This window comes from Pelecanus crispus, chromosome 6, assembly GCF_030463565.1.
Source record: "Pelecanus crispus isolate bPelCri1 chromosome 6, bPelCri1.pri, whole genome shotgun sequence".
NCBI classification, from domain to species: Eukaryota; Metazoa; Chordata; class Aves; order Pelecaniformes; family Pelecanidae; genus Pelecanus; species Pelecanus crispus.
This window is the reverse complement of record NC_134648.1, coordinates 65,330,309-65,339,123: the sequence shown is the minus strand read 5'-3', so window position 1 is coordinate 65,339,123 and position 8,815 is coordinate 65,330,309.

Below are 8,815 nucleotides of genomic sequence, written 5' to 3'. Positions count from 1 at the left end.
CGCAGAGCTGCAGGCATTTGAGGTGGAAGCTGTTATGCGGGGCCTGCCTGGCCGTATGCCTGAAGACCTTCACCTCTGCCACAGCGTAGCTCTCTGGCCACGTTGTGCTTGGGGTGAAGATGGCCTCTGCAGTCTGGCTGCTCAGGAAGATGTCCGAGTCGCCTTGCTGCACCCCAAGCATTATCTCAATGAAGAGGGTTCTCCCGGAGGCATTCGTCAGCTGCAGCTTGCAGGAGCGGCTGGAGGGCAGCACCTTCGTATTGTGGCGACGCGACCGAGGCACTGCCACCCGGGCTGACCTGACGAAGCTCTGGAACCAGCGGGCAGTTTTCTGCACATCTAGGTAGGAGCCAGTGCAGAGGGTGCCTAGGAGGCTGGGACCCTGATTTCTCCTCAGCTCCTCCTTGGGGTGGTGGAGGAAGCACAGCAGGTTCTCCACCAGCTGCTCCCTCGTGCAGGTGCACTCCAGCTCCACGCGGAGGCAGGAGTCCTTTGCCTGCATCTCCCCCGTGTTGCCCAGCTCCAGGTGGAAGGTGTGCCCACAGCGGGGCTGCAGGGGCACGAGCAGGCGGGAGACAGCATCATCCCCACGGGGACTGCAACCTTCAAAAGCACTGCCCACCCCGATGGCTGGTTGCCGCACCGGGAAGAAACTATTTGACAAGAGCACCTGGAAGACACGGAGGAGGTCGGCCACCAGCTTCGCCCACCACCTGGCTCCTGTACGCCAGGTGCTGCACTGGCCACTGGATGCGCTTTGCAAAACTCCCGCCGAGACCCCTCTCATCAGCAGGATCTTCTCCTTCACTTTCTTCCTCCTCCTGCTCTTCTTCCTCCCCCTGCTCCTCTTCCTCCCGCTGCTCCTCTTCCTCCTCCAGCTCTGTGCTGCTGCTGGAGCTCTCCCCGTCGCTGCTGCTGTCCATCCACGTCGTGGATTGTTTTCCTGAGCCACCAGCAGAGCCCGAAGAGCAGGACAAGGACTCCGGCAATCAGCCAGAACTGCCACTGCTGCAAGGCAGCCAAGAGCTGGCCTCCCCAGGCAATGCTGCGCGGCTCCTGGCTCCTCTGCTCCAGCTCCTGCAGCAGGCGAGTCATCTCGGCGTTGAGCCGCTCCGCACGCTGCTGCATGCGCTCGCGCGTGGCCTCATCCAGCTCGTCACCGACCATCTGGGGGAGCTGGAAGATGCTTTGCAGAAGCACGGCAAGGACTTTTGTGGCAGCCATGGCCTGCAGGAGGAGGGAGAGCAGGGGTTGGCTGGGTCCGGGAGGGAGAGAGCTGGTGGCGGGGGGAGCGGGGAGGGGAGCCGCAGGGAGCTGGGGGCAGGTAGGCGAGGGGGCGAGGCAGCTGGGAGGCAGCAAGGCCCGAGCCCAGCCCTGGCAGCACCGTGCCTTGCCCAAGGCACTGCCACGAGCGGCTGGGCTCTCGGTGCAGGGTGAGAACCCACCGTGCCGGGGGCCCGCCTTTCTGCCCCGGCCCTCGTCCAGCCCGGCTTCCCGCCGCGTGCGCACTCACCGCTGTCCCAGGCCGTACTGGGGCAGCGCTGCCTGCTGGCGCCTTTTATAACCGCCCCCCATTGTGACTCGTCCCCTATGCGCCAGAGCGCATCACAGGCACGCCCGCCGGCCAGCCCCGCCCTTCGGCCCCCCCGAAGGCCCCCCCTGCTCTACTGGCTAAGGCTGGCCTAGAGTGAACTGCTTAACCACAGGAGCTTGCGTGCTGCTTTCTTTTGGATTTATTATCGTCGGCCTGCCACGGCAATCTCATAGTCACAGAATATCCTGAGTTGGCAGGGACCCACGAGGATCATCAAGTCCAACCCGTGACTCCACCCCGGGCAGCCTTGAAGTTAAAGCGTATACCTAGGAGCGTTGCCCCATCGCTTCTTGAATACCAACAGGCTTGGGGCCATGACCGTTTCCTGGGAGGAGCTTGCTCCGCTGCTTGCCCGCCCTCTCAGTGAACAACTTTTTCCTAATACCCAATCCGAACTTCCCTTGAGGCCGCTTGAAGCCATTCCTTTGCGTCCTACCACGGGCCCCCAGAGAGAAGAGATCAGCACCTCCCTCTGCGCTCCCCGTCGTGAGGAATTTGTAGACAGCAGTGAGCTCAGCCCTCGGTCTCCTCTCCTCTAAGCTGAACAACCCCAGCGTCCTCAGCCGCGCCTCGTAAGCACATGCCCGCTAGTCCTTTCACCATCTTTGCTGCCTTCTTTTGAAGCGCATTCTAATAGTTTGATATCCTTCCTACACTGTGGTGCCCCAAAGGGCACACAGTACTCGAGGTGAGGCCGCACCAGGACGGAGGGTCGTGGGTCAATCCCTTCTTCTGAGCAGCTAGCTACGCCGTGCCTAGCGCACCCCAGGAGACGGCTGGCCCTTTTGGCCACCAGGGCACGTTCTTGACTCCTATTGAGCTGACCACCAACCCAAATGCCCAGATCCCTTTCCAAAGCCCATACGTGTTTGCTCGCTGCCTAAGTTCCCAAAGGAGATTCCTGGTCAGCCAAGCCACTGGCCTTCTGCCCCTCTCGCTTGACTTGCGACACGTTGGAATTGCCCGCTCCTGTGCTCTTAAGAAAGGGCTCTTAAAAAGTGACCAGCATTTACGGACACCAATACCCGCAAAAGCAGACTGCCAGGGGACCTTACTAACTAGCTCCTTGAGCAGCCTGAAGTCTGCTCTCCCGGGGTGCGGGGTAGTAGCTCTGCAGACAGTTTTTCCCATATCACCAGGTTTTCCACTCAACCGCTTCTCGATCGCTACACGGCCAAGACAGCCACCGATCGTCACTTCACCCACGACGCCATCTCTAGGTACAAACAACAGGTCTAGGAGGGCACCTTTCCGAGTCGTCTCCCTTAGTACCCGTACCAAAAAGTTCTCTTGAGTGTGGGCTTCAGGGATTTCCTGGGCCTGTTCATGTCTGCTCGATGGCAGTCCCAGTTAGCAGCTGGGAAGCTGAAGTCGCCCGTAAGGACGACACAGGGCGACTCATCTAGACATTTCCCTTGATTCCTTCTAGAATAAGACATCGGTGTCATCATCCTGGCTGGGTAATCCAGAGTAGACTCCTGCAAGAACACGCACTTCATTAGCTTTTCCCCTAATCTTTACGCAGAGGCTCTCAACCAGGTCGTCCTCCCCTGCAAGCGCTGCACAGTCCGACCCCTCCCTTACACGCAGCGCTACCGGTCCGCCTCGCCTGCCCTGCCTCTCTCTCCTGAAGAGCCTGTAACCGTCTCCATCACAGCGCTCCACTCTCAGGACTCTTCCCAACAAGTCTCACTTACGCCAATGATGTCGTAGCTCTGGCACCGAGCCAAGGCCTCTACTCCATGGAATCACAGAATCACAGAATCACAGAATCACAGAATCGTAGAATGCTTTGGCTTGGAAGGGACCTTTAGAGGTCACCTAGCCCAACCGCCCTGCAGCGAGCAGGGACACCTTTAACTCTAGATCAGGTTGCTGAGAGCCCCATCCAACCTGACCTTGAAGGTTTCCAGGGACGGGGCCTCCACTACCTGTCTGGGCAACCCGTTCTAGTGCCTCACCACCCTCACTGGAAAAAAACGTACAAACATTTCAGATGCGCTCCAGTGTACTCAGTACATCGTGGAGCAGAGCGAAGGCTCTCGCTAGCACAGCGTCCCTCAAGCAGTGACATACCGTCCCATAGCTTAGCACTAGTAGGCCGGATTTTATCCCTCCCCGCCTTCAAACCTAGTTTAAAGCTCTTTCAAGCAGCACCGCTAATTCGTGAGCAAAAATACTCTTCCCCCGTTGAGAACGGTGAATCTCGTCAGGCCCCAGCAGGCCTGGTGTCGCACAGGCCACCCCATGATTGAAAAAGCCCAAACTCTGGCAGCGCCGCTAGCCTCGGGGCCAGGTAGTGATACGCGGCGTCTGCCTGTTTTCATGTCATTCCCTAGAGCTGGGAGGACAGAGGAGAGTCCTGCCTGCGCTCGTGATCCCGTCACCAATCTCCCCGAGGCCCTGAAGTCTCTCTTGACCGCCCTTGGGCTTCTCGTCGCGACTTTGTTGGTACCCGCACGAAAAAGCAAGAGCTGATAATAACCTGAGGGCCGTACAAGGCTAGGAAGCTTCCTGGCGACGCCTTCTACCCGAGCCACAGGGAGGCAGAACGCTTCCCCAAAAGGCAGGCCTGGTCGGCAGAGCAGGGGAGTAGTGAATGAATTCTTTATTTTGCTTTCCCTACTAACCTGTCCGCTCCCAGCCCACGCGTTTTCCCGCTTTTGCCCGTCAGATTCTCTCCACCATCCCACCGGGGGCAAGGGATTGAGCTGCTGTGTGATGCCAAGCTGCCTGCTGGGATTAACCCGCCGCGCCTGGGAAGCCAAAGCCCAGTGAATTGTTGAAACCAGAGCCCAGTCGCCCGTGCCTGCCTTCCTCCCCAGAGTGATGCACAGACACTCACAGAGGCGGCGTCTGTGCGTTAAACGAGTCCTTTATTGGCATCTTTGCACAGGGTCAAGCTCCCAGAGGGAAGGGACTCTCCCAGAGAGGGAGGGCGGTGGCTGTCCAGGTGGTAACGGGAGTCTCTGTTGCCAGGCTCCTTGCAACGGCCGCTCCAGCTGCATCGGGTCCCACTGCCCGGACCGCGCTTTTGCTGCGGAGCTGCGGGGCAGGTGTGGCAGCAGTTCCCGCTGCCGACTGAGCAGCGTGTTCTCCGTGTGCAGCGTGCCGGGTTCTGCAGCACCAGCTCCCCGGGGAGCGTCTAGGAAGCACAGATTCTCCACCTGGCCCCCAGTGAACACACAGAGGCACATCAGCGGTGCCTCTCGCTTGGTCCCTGCACAGCCGGAGGTGCCAGCAACAATTTCTGGGCCCGTGTGAAATGCCATCCTGGCTGGCCCAGTGCGAGGGGAAAGCAGGGCAAAACTCATCCTTGTCGCCACTGTAGCTGTCCCTGGCTGCTGTGCTGGGGACTCCATCGAGAGGAGAACAGTGCCGCCCTTGGCAGAGGGCTGCTGCACGGGGTTTGCCCTTTCCTTTCTGCGTCCCGCATTCTTCCCTCTGTCTCCGTCCTGTGTGAGGTGGCCGTCTGCCATCAGCTGTGAGTCCCACAAACACAGCCCCGTGCATGAAGACCTCCTTCAGTGCCCGTAGAACAGCAGTCTTACGAGCCGGTCTTGCAGCTCATCGGACTCACGCAGCGCCTCGGCACGGGCGGCTGGATCCTGTGCCAGGCGCTGGAAGAGGTTGGGTGGCTCGGCCGTCTGGAAAGCTGGGAGCAAGATGACGTCGTCGGGCATGTTCTCATTGCCAAAGAAGAAGTGGTCGAGGCGTTTCTCCTGCAGGCAGCAGCGCAGGTAGCGCATGATACCCTGCAGCCGCAGCAGGAAATCCCTCCTGCGCCAGCCTGACAGGGGTGCGGTGGTCAGGAGGTGCATCACAGCTGTCTTCAAGGCACAGGTGGAAAAGCCTGTGCCCGCCAGGATGCGGGCGCAGAGCTGCAGGCATTTGAGGTGGAAGCTGTTATGCGGGGCCTGCCTGGCCGTATGCCTGAAGACCTTCACCTCTGCCACAGCGTAGCTCTCTGGCCACGTTGTGCTTGGGGTGAAGATGGCCTCTGCAGTCTGGCTGCTCAGGAAGATGTCCGAGTCGCCTTGCTGCACCCCAAGCATTATCTCAATGAAGAGGGTTCTCCCGGAGGCATTCGTCAGCTGCAGCTTGCAGGAGCGGCTGGAGGGCAGCACCTTCGTATTGTGGCGACGCGACCGAGGCACTGCCACCCGGGCTGACCTGACGAAGCTCTGGAACCAGCGGGCAGTTTTCTGCACATCTAGGTAGGAGCCAGTGCAGAGGGTGCCTAGGAGGCTGGGACCCTGATTTCTCCTCAGCTCCTCCTTGGGGTGGTGGAGGAAGCACAGCAGGTTCTCCACCAGCTGCTCCCTCGTGCAGGTGCACTCCAGCTCCACGCGGAGGCAGGAGTCCTTTGCCTGCATCTCCCCCGTGTTGCCCAGCTCCAGGTGGAAGGTGTGCCCACAGCGGGGCTGCAGGGGCACGAGCAGGCGGGAGACAGCATCATCCCCACGGGGACTGCAACCTTCAAAAGCACTGCCCACCCCGATGGCTGGTTGCCGCACCGGGAAGAAACTATTTGACAAGAGCACCTGGAAGACACGGAGGAGGTCGGCCACCAGCTTCGCCCACCACCTGGCTCCTGTACGCCAGGTGCTGCACTGGCCACTGGATGCGCTTTGCAAAACTCCCGCCGAGACCCCTCTCATCAGCAGGATCTTCTCCTTCACTTTCTTCCTCCTCCTGCTCTTCTTCCTCCCCCTGCTCCTCTTCCTCCCGCTGCTCCTCTTCCTCCTCCAGCTCTGTGCTGCTGCTGGAGCTCTCCCCGTCGCTGCTGCTGTCCATCCACGTCGTGGATTGTTTTCCTGAGCCACCAGCAGAGCCCGAAGAGCAGGACAAGGACTCCGGCAATCAGCCAGAACTGCCACTGCTGCAAGGCAGCCAAGAGCTGGCCTCCCCAGGCAATGCTGCGCGGCTCCTGGCTCCTCTGCTCCAGCTCCTGCAGCAGGCGAGTCATCTCGGCGTTGAGCCGCTCCGCACGCTGCTGCATGCGCTCGCGCGTGGCCTCATCCAGCTCGTCACCGACCATCTGGGGGAGCTGGAAGATGCTTTGCAGAAGCACGGCAAGGACTTTTGTGGCAGCCATGGCCTGCAGGAGGAGGGAGAGCAGGGGTTGGCTGGGTCCGGGAGGGAGAGAGCTGGTGGCGGGGGGAGCGGGGAGGGGAGCCGCAGGGAGCTGGGGGCAGGTAGGCGAGGGGGCGAGGCAGCTGGGAGGCAGCAAGGCCCGAGCCCAGCCCTGGCAGCACCGTGCCTTGCCCAAGGCACTGCCACGAGCGGCTGGGCTCTCGGTGCAGGGTGAGAACCCACCGTGCCGGGGGCCCGCCTTTCTGCCCCGGCCCTCGTCCAGCCCGGCTTCCCGCCGCGTGCGCACTCACCGCTGTCCCAGGCCGTACTGGGGCAGCGCTGCCTGCTGGCGCCTTTTATAACCGCCCCCCATTGTGACTCGTCCCCTATGCGCCAGAGCGCATCACAGGCACGCCCGCCGGCCAGCCCCGCCCTTCGGCCCCCCCGAAGGACCCCCTGCTCTACTGGCTAAGGCTGGCCTAGAGTGAACTGCTTAACCACAGGAGCTTGCGTGCTGCTTTCTTTTGGATTTATTATCGTCGGCCTGCCACGGCAATCTCATAGTCACAGAATATCCTGAGTTGGCAGGGACCCACGAGGATCATCGAGTCCAACCCGTGACTCCACCCCGGGCAGCCTTGAAGTTAAAGCGTATACCTAGGAGCGTTGCCCCATCGCTTCTTGAATACCAACAGGCTTGGGGCCATGACCGTTTCCTGGGAGGAGCTTGCTCCGCTGCTTGCCCGCCCTCTCAGTGAACAACTTTTTCCTAATACCCAATCCGAACTTCCCTTGAGGCCGCTTGAAGCCATTCCTTTGCGTCCTACCACGGGCCCCCAGAGAGAAGAGATCAGCACCTCCCTCTGCGCTCCCCGTCGTGAGGAATTTGTAGACAGCAGTGAGCTCAGCCCTCGGTCTCCTCTCCTCTAAGCTGAACAACCCCAGCGTCCTCAGCCGCGCCTCGTAAGCACATGCCCGCTAGTCCTTTCACCATCTTTGCTGCCTTCTTTTGAAGCGCATTCTAATAGTTTGATATCCTTCCTACACTGTGGTGCCCCAAAGGGCACACAGTACTCGAGGTGAGGCCGCACCAGGACGGAGGGTCGTGGGTCAATCCCTTCTTCTGAGCAGCTAGCTACGCCGTGCCTAGCGCACCCCAGGAGACGGCTGGCCCTTTTGGCCACCAGGGCACGTTCTTGACTCCTATTGAGCTGACCACCAACCCAAATGCCCAGATCCCTTTCCAAAGCCCATACGTGTTTGCTCGCTGCCTAAGTTCCCAAAGGAGATTCCTGGTCAGCCAAGCCACTGGCCTTCTGCCCCTCTCGCTTGACTTGCGACACGTTGGAATTGCCCGCTCCTGTGCTCTTAAGAAAGGGCTCTTAAAAAGTGACCAGCATTTACGGACACCAATACCCGCAAAAGCAGACTGCCAGGGGACCTTACTAACTAGCTCCTTGAGCAGCCTGAAGTCTGCTCTCCCGGGGTGCGGGGTAGTAGCTCTGCAGACAGTTTTTCCCATATCACCAGGTTTTCCACTCAACCGCTTCTCGATCGCTACACGGCCAAGACAGCCACCGATCGTCACTTCACCCACGACGCCATCTCTAGGTACAAACAACAGGTCTAGGAGGGCACCTTTCCGAGTCGTCTCCCTTAGTACCCGTACCAAAAAGTTCTCTTGAGTGTGGGCTTCAGGGATTTCCTGGGCCTGTTCATGTCTGCTCGATGGCAGTCCCAGTTAGCAGCTGGGAAGCTGAAGTCGCCCGTAAGGACGACACAGGGCGACTCATCTAGACATTTCCCTTGATTCCTTCTAGAATAAGACATCGGTGTCATCATCCTGGCTGGGTAATCCAGAGTAGACTCCTGCAAGAACACGCACTTCATTAGCTTTTCCCCTAATCTTTACGCAGAGGCTCTCAACCAGGTCGTCCTCCCCTGCAAGCGCTGCACAGTCCGACCCCTCCCTTACACGCAGCGCTACCGGTCCGCCTCGCCTGCCCTGCCTCTCTCTCCTGAAGAGCCTGTAACCGTCTCCATCACAGCGCTCCACTCTCAGGACTCTTCCCAACAAGTCTCACTTACGCCAATGATGTCGTAGCTCTGGCACTGAGCCAAGGCCTCTACTCCATGGAATCACAG